The sequence below is a fragment of the Talpa europaea genome, assembly GCF_964194135.1.
Source record: "Talpa europaea genome assembly, chromosome: 11".
Classification (NCBI taxonomy): domain Eukaryota; kingdom Metazoa; phylum Chordata; class Mammalia; order Eulipotyphla; family Talpidae; genus Talpa; species Talpa europaea.
In genome coordinates, this window is record NC_140078.1 from 65758152 (window position 1) to 65776033 (window position 17882).

Below are 17882 nucleotides of genomic sequence, written 5' to 3' on the forward strand. Positions count from 1 at the left end.
TGAGGTCCTTGCAGTCCCTCTTTTATATCTGCAGGGTTTTCACCTCAAGTCACCTGGCCAAAGCAACAGAAAGTTAACTCAGTTTCTAAAAGACGAGTGTTGTTAATGTGAAGTCTGTTGAATTGGAATATTGAAAATAATTGCTAGGCTCTGGGATGTGCATTTGGCTTGGGGTAATTTCTAGACATACATCTTTGGCTAAGAGCCACTTGGAGTATTAAACATGCAGATGGGAACACATTTTGATTCACTGCAGGGTGAGGGTGGCCCTGGTGGGAGGAGCTGACTAATATGAGTTACTTGTTAGAGCTGGAAGGAGAGTTAGAACCGGGAGGAAAGATATTTTTGTTAGCAAAAAAAAAAAAAAAAAAAAAAAAAAACTAAGAACTTTTAAGGTTATTATTTTTTTTTTCTTTCTGGTGAGGTTTTGAGTAGGCAAAATGTGTGGGAAAGCAGTTAAGAGAATAGTCCAGGATTCTGTGTGGTGGAGGAGCATAGAAAATGAGGACAGAACAGTCCTTAAACCTGTCCTTGGTGGGATGTCATGGAGCTGGGGGAAGAGCAATGATGGTGAGGAAGCCCCAATTTACAGCTGCTCACCCAGTGTTCTGGCCTTGGTACTGAGTGAAGTATATGCCTTGTAGTCTTGATCCTCACAATAACCTTGAGAGTTAAATACTCAAAATCCACTCAGTTCCTCAAGCTGGAAACTTAGGAATTATTCTGGATTTTTCCTGTCACCCACTACATCCTATTTATATCAAAGTCCTCATGATCGTATCTCCAATATATTACAAAGACATTAGATTCCTCTCCATGTCCCTAACTAACTGCTGGTCTTGATCACTATCATCATCATCATCATCATCATCATCATCATCATCATCATCCACTTCTTATCTGGTCTACTGAGTCAACAGGCCCATTCTGGGGACCACTGGTCCATCTAGTCCACTGGCGCTTTAGTCCACAGTTCTTCCTTTATCCATTCTCCACATGGCAGCCAGAGTGATGTTCTTGAAAGTATATGTTATATGTGATTCAAGCCACCTTCGATGGCGCTCTGTTACCTTTAGGGTGAAATCCAAGCTCCTTTCATGATCTAACCCTTATTTACCATGCCCTCTTGTTTTCAAGATCCAGAGCACTGGCCAGTTTTTCAAACACCCAGTATTTTTCCTTTGCCTTTGTCTAAAACCCAATTTTTTCTGCCTCCTGCCCCCTCATTGGGTTTTTATCATCCTTGAAGTCTCCATTTCAAATACCATCTATTAAGAGAAGACTTCTCTGCCCTTATAATCTAAGCTGGCCTTTCCCCTTTTGTGACATGCTCTGTCTCAGCCTGCTGTTTCCTTCATAGTATTCCTTATTTGATTTTTAAAATTTGTTTCCCTGTTTTTAGGTGCTTTGCCCATTAGACCATGGGTGGGTACAATGTCTCTCTTGTTTGTTATGGTTTCTTGAGTCCCATGCACAGTGCATGTCATCTAGCAGATGCGCAACAATACCGTGTGAATCAATAAAGAAATGGAGTGATGATCCAAGCTCACTGGGCTTTTATGCTGTTGCCCCTTCTGTCTAGTAAGCTCCCAAGCTCCTTTTCATCTTCACCCCACCCACTATTGTGGATAGGATGATGGCACCAGGGGTAGAGAGCTGGCCTATGGTATCGTTATAGTATAGACTCAGTCCCAGGATTACCCCCTGACTTTAAGTATCATTCATTTGCAGCTAATTCCCATACCTGGGTCTATTTTTACCTTTAGGCTATGTTTCCAATGCCTACGGTGCATCTTTTGATGAAGGCTCAGGTACATCAAACACAAGTTAGACCAAACTGAATTTTTCAAATTCCCTGTTTCTCCTTCTGTGTTCCTCATCTTGACAACTGACATTTTACTCAGCTGTCCAAGACAGAAACCTGTATATTATCCTTAGGGGATTTTTCTTATTTCCAAATCTGTTATCAGAACCTACCAGTTTGGACCTCTGAATAGCCTCTGACACAGAGCACTCTTTCTTCACCCACCATCTCGGCCTCAGCTCTCTCTCTCCTGTCTCTCCTGTCTGCTGTGCCATGCATCCTCCCAGGATACATGTCCTCTTTCCAGTTGCTGCCTTTCCTGTATTGCCTTGTCTTAGTGCCCTCTCAACTCCAGAGGCTGAAGAGGATGTTAACTTTTCAATTGGGTCCTGCTCGTAAGTAAAAGTTAAGTGGCCAACATCTATTGAACTGTGTTCCAGTACTCTTTGAGGTACCTTTGCATACTGGCTGTATAACTGTTAACTCATTTCATCCACACACTAAATGGAGTAGATGCAGTTATTGTCCTTGTTTATAGATGAAGCTGTGAGGCAAAAAGAGGGTTAGCATCCTCTGAGGTTTCGCAGCTGGTTGGTGGCAGAGCCATCTGTAGATCAGTTGTCCAAATGTCAGTTATTATAGCTACATGTTTGATACAGGAAAGGGACCACTGTTTCCAGAGATGTGAACAAAAATTCTACAATCTTAAAATAGGTTTCAGTTTTCAGACATGATCTTTAGGGATCTCTTCTGACAGCATTAATAATTTTATTACTCAGCTTCTTATTTGAAAGGGAGTTGCCTGGCTAACATGTCACATTCATGCAGAAGATGAGTCATTTTGTTGCCTAGTGCACTAATGCCACCTGTCTCTGTGCTTTGACTTGTAGTTGCTGTCATGTAGGTCAGTCCTTTTGCTTCAGATTTCCACTGATTTAAATAAGGTAACAAGGTAAAATGCAATAAAACATTCCAGATTTGCACAGATTCTGCTGGAAATCTAGGTGGTGAGGGTTTTGAGATGATTCCTAAACCTTGGCATATAAACAGCATCAAGAGGTTTTTTTAACCACCTGAAATCCTAACACTTTGATTCAGTGCATAGATGATGGCCCCATCTTTGGTGCCCAGAACACAAATGTTTGCAAATCCCACAGGGAAAGCCAAGGACCGCCTCTGGGTAGGATACTTCTCTGGGGGGCTTGGTTCTGGGTTCAGTCACATGAGACTCCTATCTTGTCCCACCTGTCATGGTTACATCGTTTCTTATTCAGGGGTGTCTTTACTTGATGCAATAAATCCACAGCTGCTGAAATAGCTGAACCAGTGTTTGACTGCTTGAGAAGATGAGTGAAGATGGACAATGCACTCTCAGACTTCACGTGGAATGGCCCATTCTTGGCCCCAGATTTTAAAAAGGAGATCAGAAGCTGGAGCTTGTCCAGAGAAAAATCAATGGAATGGTTCTTATTTGGACTTCTGTGTTTGTCAGGAAGAACCTGGAAATAGTTCAAGTAGAAAAAAAAAAGTTCTTAGGAGAGAGAGGTAGCTGGCTTCCCTGCCTAGGAATACCATCTTTTGAAAAAGTTTTATTCCATGGAGGCTGACCAACAAGAGATTGGCTGAATTTTTGGAGAACAGGGGTGGGTCCAAATCTCAGCTTCATTTCTCGGTGGTCTGGTCTTGTACTGCTCCATTTTCCTCTCTGAAACTTAGATTTCATACTGAAGATGGGGTAAGTTTTGTGCTTGCCTGTCAAGTTTGCTGTGAGAGTTAGATGAGATAATTTATCTATCTTAAGTTACTTAGCACAGTGGGACAGGGCAAAGCCTCAATGAATGACCAGTGTGTTATTATTAAGTTCTGTGTGATGAAGTATCAAGATGGAAGAAAGTTAGAAGGGGCATATTTTGCTTAACATGTATAAGAGAGAACTTTTCAGATATCAGATGTGCTTTGTGGACTTGTGATGTCTGGAGCTGACATTGTTCAAGCTTCAACTCAGTGACCCACATCAGGGATTCAGATGAAGCGATTCATGTTGTGAGTCAGAGTGGCACCAGCTAATTCCTGTGGTGCCTTCCAATCTATGAGCCCTCAGTATTTAACACTACAAGATTTTATTATAGATGGGGTTTTGAAATGAAAACCTGCGGCAAAAGAAGTCACGGCCTTTTCTGTAGATGTGTCACCACGAGCAACCACAGTTCCTTCATGGTCTAAAGCGTGGTACATGTCTCTAGCCAGGGAAGCCATCTGCGTAGGAGCCGCCCTCTGCTCCTGTGATGTGCGGCCATCTGGACCATGGGGGTGTGCATGGAACACGCTGTTGATTCATATGCCATCCCCTGCTGGCATCTCTAAAATGGGCGCTCTGGCTGGGGCTGTGAAACAACCAGGCCTTCCTGCTCCCACACATTCTCCAAGTACTCGAGAGAGAAAGGAACATGAGGAAAGTGTGTAAAGATCCAGAAAGAGGCAATGATGGTGCGTGGTCTGAGGGAAGCTGGAGAGAAAGCCAGTGACTTTCTTCACTCCAGTTTTACAATCTGAGCCTCGATGTATGATCCCTAGAACAAAGGTTATAATGGTGTTCTGAAGAGCTTTGGGGTTCTAGAAGTTACCTCAGGGATCTCAGAAACTGAGTAGGTAGGTTGGAGGTCTTTCAGTCCCTCCCACCCTATCAGTTATAGTACATCTGTTTTTTACTGCTTCTTGGTTCCTTCTGTGTGTATTTGCATGGTTAGCTTCTGCTTAACCTTTAGGTTTGGGTTTGAATGTCACCCACTCTGAGAAACCTTCCTTAACCACAATGTTAAAGTTAAGGGAGGTGATAGCAGGGAAAAGTAAGGTGCCTTAATTAATATTACAGTTTAGAGCTGGAGAATTAGAAATTTGACCACAGTTCAGCTGACTGACTTTATTTCATTCAGACAGCCCCTGTAGGGTAAGGTAAAAAGTATCAGGCTTTTCTGCCCTCCTGCCATTAGGCTAGATGATGGAACCCTGCCTCAAGGGAGACAGATTCTGCAGCTTAGTTTACTTCCTAGAGCTCCATGTAGCTCAAGCTATGTCCAGATTCCTTATAAAACATCTTTGCTTAACTTCCTTATATGGCTTCCTTCCCTCCTGTATGGGTCCCCCTATGGGCCCTCTCTTAAGAAACCACTTGAGGGGCCTCCCCGGTGGCGCAGCGGTTGAGCGCTGGGTTGCGAAGCTGCGCGCGGCCTCTGCGGTGCCGGTTCGATCCCCGGCAGCTCCCCGGCCACCGGAGGAGGGTCCCACATGGCGCGCAGACCTCTCCTGCCGCCCGCTGCTCCCCTCAGCAGTGTACTTCGGTCCTTCTGCCTGCTCTGCTCCCCGCTCTGGCTCTGGTGAATTCTCTCACCCTCCCGCACTTCTGACTGTACCCAGTGCATGTATAAACAAAAAACAAAACAAACAAACCAGTAAAACAAGTAAATAAAGCATGCCTCTATTAAAAAAAAAAAAAAAAAAAAAAAAAGAAACCACTTGAGTTAAGGTCTCTGTCTCTGCTTCTGCCTCTCAGGAATCTGAGTTAGGAGGTGGAAGTGGACCAAGGGAAGTGAGCTGGGTGCTGCCGAGACGCCTGCCACCACATCACAGGGACAGATGAGGACTCTAGTAAGAAGGGTTTTCAGACCAGGAAGTTATCATCATGGAGAGGAATCTCCTTTGTTCTTTTCTTCCTGAATGAGTAGAATAAAGATACAAGCCTAGACGCTTCAGGGCATGTATTTTACCTCAGTACAGAAAGAATTATCTAATAGGGGAGTCCAAATGTTAAAGATTAACCACCTGATTTTATTTTTCCATTGCTTTCATAACAAATCACCATACATTAGCAACTTAAAGGAAACACAAATTTATTATCTCACAAGAAGTCCTGCTAATACATGACTCAGTTGACCCTTGACTTCGAGTCTCAGAAGGCTTTCTGAGGGCCTGGAGGTCAATATGCTTCCAAGCTCATTTAGATTATTGGTTACATCTAGTCCTATATTTGTAGGACTGAGATCCTCATTTCCTTGTTGAGTATTAGCTGGTGACTGTCCTTATTCCCCTTTGGTCCTTGCACAAGTTGCCTATGTCTCAGAAGCAGCAATGGCACCTTGAATCCTTCTCACATGTAGGATCGCTCTGATTTTTTTTTTGCTGCATTTTACTTCTGCCTCCAGCTGGAGAAAGTTCTAGTCTCTTAAAGAGATTATGGGATTAGATTGGACCCATCCAGGTTATCCAGGGCAATCTCCCTAGCTCAGCATATTTAACCTTAATTACGTATGCAAAATACTTTTTGCCAGGTAATGTATCAGATTCACAGGTTTTAGGAGTAGGAATGGACATTTTTGCCAGAGACCATTATTCTTTCTATAGCCTACCCTTTGGCCTACAAAGGGTCACATCTCTCCTAAATAGAAAATACCCTCATCTTAACCAAAGGTTTTATCCCATTGCAGCATTAACTCAAAATCCCAAATCTCATCACTTCAAAAGTACCATCATCTAAACCATGTAAATTTTGTATAGATGAGGATCTGGGTATAATCTATTAAGTATAACTCCTGAGGCACAATTCCTCTCCATCAGAGGATCTATGAAACTAAAGATCTACTCCCAACAGACAATGAGACAGGAAGAACCTAGGATAACAGTTATAGAGACATTCCCATTCCAACAGAAAGACATGGAAGGAAAATGAAGTCATCACTTCAATGCAGCTTTGAAGTCCTGCTGGGCAACCCCACTAGATTTCAAGACCTGGGGATAATCCTTTGTGGTTCTTGTCCCTACACTAAATGTCTGTAACATCAAATTTTCTCAGGTACTTTATAAGTATTAACCAGGCCCAATCTTGCCTATCTTTCAATATTAGACACAATCTGATACGTGTAGGTTATTAGGGATATTGCTGAGGACAGCCAGCACTGTGCCATATAAAGCACAGTGGATGGAATAATGACTCCTTAGTAGGAAAGACTGGATGAGAAACTATCATCATGGAAAAGATGGGTCCTATTTGTTCTTTATATTCCCAAATAAGTGGAACAAAGGGAGTGCATATATGGTTCAAGAAGTATTTCAGCTCAGAAAAGGAAGAGTCCAATAGAGTCCAAGAGAGCATGATAGCTACAGAACAAAGATGAACCACCCACATACAGTGTTCTCTGAGGTTTCCCATAGCTCTCCTTCCTAGTCAGGCCTGGATACTTGCTTCTTGTTCTCTCCCATAGCATGTTATTCAACTTGTGGGTTTCTATAAGGGAACTGAGAAGCAAACAAGAAGTCAGATTTAATTACCTGTTAAAATCCCAAATGTTTGCAAAGCATGAGGGAATCACAAATAGCAATATAAGCCAAGTGTTATGCTAGTAATTAAGGCTGTGAGCTTGGGTGTCAGGCACCTTGGTCACACTTTCATGTCTTTCTAGCGCTATGATTTTGGGCATGTTATTTAATTCTCTGAGTCTAAATGTCTGCCTCTTTCCCATGGGGGTGGAAACTGCTACCTGCAGGGATGCCATTCAGTGAAGCATGGGACTTGGCATAGGCTAAGCATTCTGTGTATGGTAGCTGCTCTTGTTATTGTCTTGTATTCTGGTTTTACTCTTGTCTTCCACTAGATAATCAAGGTCCTTGAGACCTGGCATGGTGCTTTATTTATCTTGTTATTTTTCTATTGTCTAATAGGCATTAGGAGCTCAGTAATTATTGAATCAAATGACTAAACTTAGTCATTTTTTCTTCTAGGACATTGCTAACATGAATGGCTAAATATTTAGAATCTGGCATCTCATTTTATTAATTTCTATAATCCCCATGGTCATAGCTTCCAAAGGACCAAGACAAGTCTGTCAAACAATCTTTAGTGCAGATTTAGTCATTTTTTTTTGTCAAAGGAGTAAATTATGCATTAAAACTAAGGGGAAATGAGATTCAGTATGTGTTGAGATTCAGTTGTTATGGTCTTAGGCTCCCAAATATCCATTTTTTGGTGAAGACTAAAAAAAAAATTAACAATTGGTTCATATCATTTTACTTATTTCCACAAAATCTGTTTTCCTTTTTCTCTAGAATTCAAAGCCTTCTGTGTAACATCCTCTTTATGAGTTCCTACATATACATTGCATGCGACCTTAAACAATCTGTCCCCTCTGTCACCTCCCGGCACTCTCCTTATCGCTCCTTCTACTCCAGTTACAATAAGCAGTTGTCTCTGTCTCTAACAATTGAGGCATGCATCTCCATTGAGGACTAGTACACTAGAATGTTAGCTCCATGAAGGCAGGGATTCTGTGTGTATATGTCTACCTGTCATCTAAAGGGCCTTCAGTTAGTATGTATTGAATTGAACTGTAGCCATGCCTGACTGGTAGGCAGGATCATAGCACAGAACGAGTGGGCAGGGGAGGCATCTGCCTGGCTATGCTCTCTAGTATGCTTTCAGGAACACTAATAACCATCCAGGAGCAAAACTGATAGTGAGGATAAGTTTCAGTTTTTGGCAGTATACTGGGTGGATGCTATCCAGTCAAGGACTTCATGTTCTTATCTCATTTCAAATCGCCATCCTGAGGATGAGGGAAAATTCCAGAACTTGTCCAAGACCACACATTTAATGGTGGAAAAGACAGAATCAGCCCAACTATAAAGGTTGAATTTTAAGACTTTATGAGCTTTATCTGTCAAATAGTGAAGTTTCATTTTTAACTTTTAAAATTTATTTGTATTATCTTATGTGGGTCTGTACTACTTACGTGGGCCTGTATTACTATGTCTTTTGAAATCGATTTGTGATTTTTTTCTTGACTTGGTATGGAATCAGTCTCCTAAAATATTCCATAGAATCTTGAAAAGGGCTTCTGTAGGATGCAAAGTTCAGTGTAATCATCTATTAATTCAGCCTTACTCATTAAATCATTCAAATATTTTAGGTTATTTTTTGTCAATGACTGAGAAAGATGTTGATATTTAAAAGTATAGGTTTTTCCCTCTGCTTTTGTATGTTGAATCAAGTTTTCCCTTTAATTTAATAACTAACATGGATATTATTACTAGACAACTGTTATTGGGATGAGTTTTGAAAAAAAAAATTCAACTGTTCAAGAGTGAAAATGGAAGACTCAATCCAAGGAAAAGCAGGAGGTGACTCAATCCAAGGAGAAGCAGGAGACCAGACAGTGGAGATGTAGGTGTCAACTTCAAATATCAGATCAAAGCCAAGTGGTGAAATATGATCAGTGTAGTGTGCTGGTTAGAAGCAGAGACCCTGCAGCCAGACTGCCTGGAATAAATTCCAGTGGTTCAGTTCCACAGATTGGGCAAGTTACTAATTTTGCTAAGTCCATTTCTTTGAGTGAAGAGTGGTGATAATAATAGCACCTATCTAAGGAAGTTACTGTGAGGATTAAACAAATCAGCATTTATAAAGTACTTAGAAGAGTATTGATCTATTATCATCCTTCACTACAGGCTCCTTTTAGTCAAAAGATAGTATAGAATACCTGGGTTTGTAAGTACATTTAATCAGTCAACCTATATTTATTGAACATTTACTTTTGGGAGTCACTATGTTAGTTACTGGGAAAAAAATAGACAGAGTCCTTGGCTCCTAGAGTTTACCACTCCATGGTGAACAGGCTGAATCTATTAATGTGATAGTGTAAAACTGCAGGAATATCCAATGGCGTGACTATATATGACTATACTATGTTATAAGAGTGTATATGAGGGTTCAGGATGTAGCCTATCTGGAGGACAGCTAATGGCCTTTCTGTGCATGTTTGTAACCTACGACTTCATAACAAATTACTCCACTTAGTATCTGAAAACAACAAACACATCTCATGAAATTGCTTAGAGGTGGTACTGGCCCAGAGTCCCTCATGAGGTTGCCATCAAGCTATTGGGCAGAGCTGCAGGTATCTTAACCCTTTGCACTCCGCTGTCCCCTCTCAGGGGACATCAGAATTCTAGCATATCACTCGGATGTCCCCTCTCAGGGGACACTGCAATTTATTAGTGATTACGGGGAATTGAGGTTATTTCAACGCAACTTTTTGAGACATGCATGTTTCCCTGAAGTTTTATCTTGAAATGGCACAAGAAATTAAATCAAAATATCGTAAAATGGTTCGGAGTGCAAAGGGTTAAGGTTTGACTGGGGCTGAAAGATTCTTCTGTGATTGCTCATCCCTGTGGCTGTGGCAGGAGCCTCCTGATGTGGTCACTAGGCCACCCCCACAAGTGATCCAAGGATCTGAGCATGATAATGTCTTGTATGAGCAAGATTTAAAAGTCAACAAAAGTCATTGTTAGAAATGGGTTACCAAGCACAGGCCACAGTCCAGGGGAAGACACGTAGGCTTCACCTTATAAAAGGTGTGTCAAAGAATTTGTGGGTTGTTTTAAGTATCACATGAAGATTGGTATTTTTTTCTGACATGACTAGGATGAAGATTGAAGATATTTTAGATTAGGAGTTGATAAATTTTTCTATAAAAGACAAGATAGGGCCTCCCTGGTGGCACAGGCGGTTGAACACAGTGCTGTGAAGTTGTCCACAGCCTCTGCAGTGCGGGTTCGATCCTGGCTGGCTGCAGATACCCACATGGCACAGCAGACCTCTCCTGTTTCACCCGCTGTTCCCCTCGGCAGTGTGTTTCAGTCAGTCTGCTTGTTCTGTTCCCCACTCTGTCTCTGGTGAATCCTCTTACCTTCCTGCACATCTGTCCTGGACCCCGGTTCTTGTATAAATAAATAAATCTTAAAAAAAAAAGACAAGATAGAATTTCTGACTTTGCAAGTCTTTATGGTCTTGTTACCATTACTCAGTTATAACTTTGTAGTATGAGAGTAACCAGATGATATTTAAATAAATGGGCATAGCAGTGTTTCAATAAAAAATTATTTTTTTCTATAACCTTTTTTAAAAAATTGAGATTCAGTTCATTTACAACACTGTATATGACTTGAGAGAATAGGATCACAGCTCTTCTGGATGTATGTTACCAAAACAGGAGATAGGCTGGATTTGGCTTGTAGACTGAAGTTTGCTGACCTCTGTAGGCAAAAGAAAATAAAAGAGTGGAGGATTAATTAGTCCAAGCAGAAGGAACAGAATTTTTTAGGAAGAACAGAATTTTTGTGTATTTAGGAGTATAAAGATATTTAAAATTGTTTTTCATGTAGTGGAATTGTTCTCACATTGTTTGTAGTGAAAATAAAAGAGTAGGAAACACTTACTTAACATAGATAATCTCTAGAAACATATTGTTGAAGTGAAAACCAAAATATAAAAGCTTTGTGCAATATGGGCAATTGGAATTTATGAAAATTAAAAAAAAATGTACTCTATTGTTGGCTTTATTCTACTTGTGAAGGGACGTGTGTGTAACACAAGCACAAAAACATACATGAGAAAGAAGGTCGTTTCTCTCAGAAGAATGGAGATGGGAAAAGGTTGTGGGACTTCAACACTGTTATGTTTATGGTTAACATTTTTTTTAATTGCACACAATGTAAAATTTACCATCTTAACCACTTTTAAGATTTTAAAATGTAAAATTTACCATCTTAACCACTTTTAAGATTTTAAAATGCACAGTTCAGTTGGTCGAATATATTTTTGTGTAACTAAGCTCTAGAACTTTTTCATCTTGAAAAATCAAACTTTTGTACAATTAAGCAATAACATCCAGTCTCCCCCTATTTTAAGTTCCTGGCAATCACCATACTACTTTGTGTTTCTAGGAGTTTGACTCCTGGCAATAGCTCATATAGCAGAGCGAGATCATAAAGGACTCATCCATGTAGTAGGTGTTAGAATTTTCTTCCTTTTCAGGGCCTAATAATATTCCATCCATTTGTGGATCACATTTTGTTTATCCACCTACATGTTAATGAACATTTCAGTTGCTTCCATTATTTGGCTATTGTGATAATGCTGCCATGGTCCTGGGTTAAAAATTCAAAATTGTTTTGATAAACAGTGTGATCAGTTAAATAGCACACTGCAAATACAGCAGCTTGAGATACTTCTCTCTTTCATTCTCCCATAGCATATTCAAATCACCCCATTCACTCACGATATCCACTCAAACATATCTAGTTGATGTTACTTATGACCTATGTGCTGATAAGTCTAGTGGTTAATCTTCTGACCTCATCCTGTTAACCTCTCAACAGCATTGATAGATTCATTCCTTAATCCTAGATTCATTTTCTTCTGGTTTTCAAGATGTCACACTCTGGATTATCATTCTACTTCACTGGCTATTTCCTCATTAGCAGCTTCCTCCTCGCTTTTCAGGTCCCTTAATGTTAATTTTCCCTGTACTCAGTGCCCTGACCACTCCTTGCCTCTCTATGCTTATTCCCAACTTGATGTAATCTAGGCTTTGTGCTTTAAGTGCTATCTACTCATCCACATTTGTAATTGTAGCTCTTCTCCTCTCAAATTCACACTTGATCTATTCAACAACCTACTCAGCATCTCCACTTGAATGTCTGAGAGCATATCAAACTTAACACTTGTAAGACCAAGCTCTTGGTTCCTATAACTCCCACCTCTTCTCGCTAAGCTTCCCAAGCTTCCCAACTCCATTCTTCCTCTTGTTTATACTGAAAGCCTTGGAACTATCCATTATTTCTTCTTTTCCTTAGTCCCTAATCTATCAGGCAGTTATGCTAGCCTTACCTTCAAAACATACCCGAACTCAACTCTTTCTCATTGTCTCCACTGTGCCACATGGGTCTAAGGCCTTATTATCTTTTGTTGGTGTTATTTGAGTTGCCTTTTATTACTCCTTATGGTACTGTCTTTACTTTTACATCACCACCACCCCAAACTCAACCCATACTTCAGTACAGCAGCTGGAGTAGGTTTTAAGGAACACGTAGCCTATTATATGCCATGTTCAGAACCTTCCAGTGGTTTCCCTTATTTATCAGAGTAAAGCCACTGTACCTACAGTGGACTCCTAATATAGGACCTATTTTACAATCACCTTCCCCTCCTACACTCCCCCTTAAATTTCTCTGACTACTCTTTTCTCATTCCTGTACAGCTTAAGGCACTTAGACATTTTCCATTCTGACTGCCTGGGTTTAATTCACAGCTGATTCTCTCATTCTCTTTAGATTGTTGTTCAAGTGTCCCCTTTCCATGAAACTTTTCCTAACCATTCTATTTAAAGTTGCAATTGATACCCCATTCTCTAATATGCCCTGTTTTACCTCACTGACTTTCCTTTATAGCACTTGTGACAAACTGGTTTGATCTTTTTAAATTATTGTGTCTGTCCTATCGGAATCTGAAATAGAATACCTATGAGGGACAGGATATTTGTGTTTCATTCCCCGCTATATTTCCTTGAATTTACTTATATTTAAATATGTGAATGCCATATCTTAAGACTGACGTGAGTTGATATTTGAGATTTTAGTGTTACTTTGCTGTTAGTTTCTCCAGTTGGTTTTATTCCTTAAGACTGGCAACTTAAAAATATGGTTTCAAATCTTTGGCACACTTCTCTTTTGGTAACAACCAACAGAGCAGAGAAGAAATGATGCTATGACATTTCTGAGGTCAGGAAATAAAAGGTCATGCAGTCTCTGGTTTATTTGCTAGAATATAAAATCTAGGAATCTTTACACCTAAATGAAAAAGGTTGGATTATCCTCAGGCTGCCATGCTGTAGGGAAATGCAAGCCACATAGAGATGCCAGGTATAGGTGGTCAAGTTGACAAGTCAAGCTAATCCCAGTCCCATAAGCCACCAGACATGTAAATGATGAAGCCAATGAAGCCATCTTGGAAGTAGATTCACCAGCTGCAAATTCCAGATTTGCATCATGGTATCAGTGTTTAGAAACAAATCTTTCCTTCTCTATCTTTATGAATTCTGGAGCATAATAAAATGTTGTGATTTAAAACCACTAAATCTGGTGTTATTTGTAACATAGCAGAAGATTGCCAGTACAGTAAGTCAATTACCTGTGGATTGGCAGTTTAAGTTTTGCTTTGTTTGTTTGTTTGTCTGTCCTTTAGTCAATTTACTGAAAAAATATGTGGTGTATATGAATGTTATTCAGTTAGGTTCATCTTGGAAGCGAATGCCCTTCCAGATTAATTTACTAGACTGCAGATTCTTACTTACTGCCAAGAAATGTTATCCTGACAAACCACTTGAGATTTTGTGCTCAACATTCTGTGTTCTTGGTATATTTCCATGTTGGTCACCTAAATGCAGAAGAAGCTGGCAGTTTTAGAACAGCCAATGTAGCTGTGAAATTATAGGGAAATATATCATCTGGGGATCAGTGTCACAACGAGATACTAAATTTTGTGATGTGGGTCAACTTTTTTCTTTCTTTCTTTCTTTTTTTTTTTTTTTTTTTGCTTTTAAGACTGAGAATTGTTGTGATTAAAAATACCAGGCAGAGATCAGCATTTGAGAGTTATCTGCCTATTAAAGATCTGAGTGTTCTTAGAGCTGAAAGGGCCCTTAGAAACTCACTCAGGAAGCTCCTTATCCTGCAGATGAGACAGGGGGAGGGGTATGCCAAGCTCTCCCACTGGAACCACAGGCTTCTGACTCCAAATCCCAGTATGATGCTCTTTCCTCATACTAAGTGTTTTTTAGCCTGCCTCCAAATGATATTTTGGGTGCTGAGGCAGGTCACATGAACCAGCTAAAATTGTTCACACCACTTTGTATGCACTTTTGTGCCCATTTCTGGAGAGAATCTATGCCTTGTGTTGATTCTTACAGAGATTGGTGACCCACTGCACTTGGATATCCAGTCATTTAAAAACTAGCAGAGTAAGTTCAGTCTTATAGTTCCCCATACCTGTATCAAATCCTCCTGGGGACACTGCCTTGTTGTTTAAGATCAGTGCATCATGGGCGCTTCTTTCAGAAGGTTAGGGAAAGTAGGAGCACTTAGCAACCAACTCATCTTACTGCCTGTTTCAAAAAATTTGTCAAGTACTCACATTTTAAAATCACTTTTGTGATTCAAAAGCAGCAAGCAATAATGGGCTAATTAGGCATTATTTTTCTTCCTAGCCCTTCAGCTAAGACAGGGAGATCTGGAATCTCTACAGAAAAAGCCCGAAAGCTTTTTCAAGTAGAGCAGTCTCCATTGTGGGTATACAGCAGCCTTTTCACATGGTATTTTAGGAACCCAGATTCTTTACATTGGGGTCTTGCCATCTTCTTAAGTCTAGGAGTCCTTTCTGTGTAGCCAGTGGAAAGGGAGAGTTGGGGACAGGTTTGGGGACCGAGATTATTAAGAAGGTGGAGTGCCACCACCCACATTCCAATGATAAGAAATAAGTCACATTGTCCATCTCTATACAATGGTGGTAGTGGTGGTGGGCCTTCCTAGCAACAATTCTAAACTAATGAACAGAAGTACAAATCTCTTTTGGGCACCTCCTCTGCCATGGGCAGTGAGCATATTTCGGATCCTAAATCTCAAAGAGGATGAAGTTTTTGAGATGGGAGTTTCAGATAGCCTGTAAAGTCTGCGCGGGGGTTTCATCCTGACTTAGTGGACATCTTAGGAATTAAATGGATCCTCAGAAACTATAGGTTGATTGAAAAATAGTGTAATGATGGGAAAATTACAATTCCTGGGTAATAGGATATTTTATTTCTTTAAGGAGTGATACAGAGGGTCCAATCTGGAATTTGAGTTGGTTTATATTATAATAGTGCTTGTATAATTATAGCAAAGAGAACTCTGTTTTCAGTTTTGCAAAAGTATTGCTGCAAGTTTAGCTTTGTTATTACATGTTTGCCCTTAAAAATGTTTTCATGCTTGGCAGAAATTATAACAACATATGCCCTTACCCTATGGTTTTTATTTTCGTTGTGTTGCTTAGTTGCTTCTTGATTATTTTTATTTGTTTTATACAAGCTCAACTTCTCAAATTATCTTATGATTTTTATTCGCGAATGGGGATTGGCTATGGTATGGCATTATGATGAATTTCATTCCAGCTTTTCACATTAAGATGCTTTTGATGTCACATGGTATTAGAATTGGTGACCTGTGAAATATATTTCTTCTATCACTTACTGGAGCAACTCTGTTTTTTTTAGATTTTATTGGTTCACTGAACTCCCTCAATCTTGGCAGTAATGTAAAGGACTAAGTAGTTTTGTTTTTTTTTTTTTAAGTCAGAGTCTTTATGTGACTCACCCAATGGTGTGCTGAAACAAAATTGTACTGGCCCAAGAAAGTCGAATATTGTATATCAAGTAGATATACAAACTCACAATTAAAGAAATTATATTAAGAATTACAATTTCCTAAGTTTTCGTTACACTTTACTATTGTCTATATTCTGGGGGCTATTGTATCTATCTTGTCCATATGGTAGAAATGCCATAGAATTACATGTCTCTTCAAACAACACATTCAATGCTGCCACCTAAGTTGCTTAATCTTGTCCTGGTGGTCACTGGTTGTTCAATGTTTGACAGCAGCCCCTGTAATCACCATGCAGGTCCCGCTCCTTACAGAGTAGTGGTGAGGCTTGAAAGAACCAACTACTGCAAAGGACATTTTAGATTCTTAGCAAAGACAGTTGCTTTTGAGGTCATCTCCCATCTCCATGGAGCCTAAAAATGATTAGTGTTGCCAGCTCATTGTAGTCCAAGCCCTCCAAAAGCACACAGGATCTCTTCCTGTTCCTCTATTATTAAATAGGTTCAGCAATACTTGACTCCATCCCTTCCAGATATATATTAGAGTAAAAAAATATTCTAGCCCATGTGAGACCACTTTCAATAATTAGGATGCACTAATTTAATTTTTCTCAAATTTTTAGAGGAATTCTAATTTTTCTCACATTGGAAGTTGAAAAGTAGTTTTGCATAGGTTTGCTGATCTGTTCTCTGTGATGACTGAGAAGACAACATGCTTCTTCAAACCTCTATTATAGTTCAGAAAGTAGGGTGATTCCCCAGTGTTGGTTCCTGGAGAGATGCACCATGGTGTCTGGAACATGACCTAGTCTTCTTGAGATGCTGGTGAATAAGAACAAAATGATAGGATGTGGGCAAAGGTCATCAGTTCTCTTGTCTTGGGAAGTACTATTTTTCATTGTGGATTCCTTTCGGATAATTTTCACATTACTATGTTCTATCTTATAGGAAATGGTGATGATGAGAATAGATGGTAAGGTGGAGGAGTCACTTTTCTTTTTTTTTTATTTGGATTTAAATTGTTTAATTTTATATATTTTTTTATGTCATTCTTCATTTTCATGCAATGTATGCTTTATCATCTTGGGTATAGCCTCCGTGAAATTCCCACCACCAATTCACCCATGTACCATCACCATGGTCCCTTGTGCTCATCCCACCCCTGTTTTGATCCAGCTCCCTCCTCGCCCCCTGCAGAATGTCTCTGGTTTATAGTTGCCTGTTGAATTTGATTTTTGGAGTTGATTTTTAATGCCATTACATGGAAAAAACTAGAAACCATGGTGAGCCTCTTCTTCAATGTCATGTTTTAAAAAACTAAATGTTTGTGACCCTGTGAATTGTAAAGGTCTAGAACTAATCCATTTGACTTTAAATGATTGTTTTGGAAGTTGAAACACGCTGTGATGACATTATTCCATAGGTGATTGTATCATACCATGGACGTGTGTCAATAATTTTGTTTACTCCTATCATTAGTTACTTTCATAAAAGTGCTGATAATTACTGCGAAAAAGCAAAGCTTGAACTGAATATACTTTAACTGCATCTCTTCTTTTCTGCCACAACAATCTTCAAAGTCTTGACAGAACTGTTCTTTTGAGAGAAGCCAAGCAAAAAGCAAATCGTCAAGCTTAAAATTGTAATTATGTTGTTTGCTTTTGACCTAAGGAAATGTTCATCATTTTCCAGAAGTGCTGGATCTACATCTGGCTTGAGCCTTTTTTGTCTCCCCTGTAACACTGTTGATATTAGTGCCAATTTTAATTTCTTGGAATCATGAGTGCATAAATATATCACCCACAGATGTGACTTTGAACGGGGACCGAAACTAT

The 17882-nt window shown here is 39.7% G+C and overlaps 1 protein-coding gene across 1 annotated transcript in view; it reads left to right on the plus strand.

The window, feature by feature from the left end:
* The window catches only part of ERC2 (ELKS/RAB6-interacting/CAST family member 2), a gene marked incomplete at both ends in the record, with an annotated part of 688274 nt that overhangs the window by 178577 nt on the left and 491815 nt on the right, over positions 1 to 17882 (plus strand). The window lies entirely within an intron of this gene.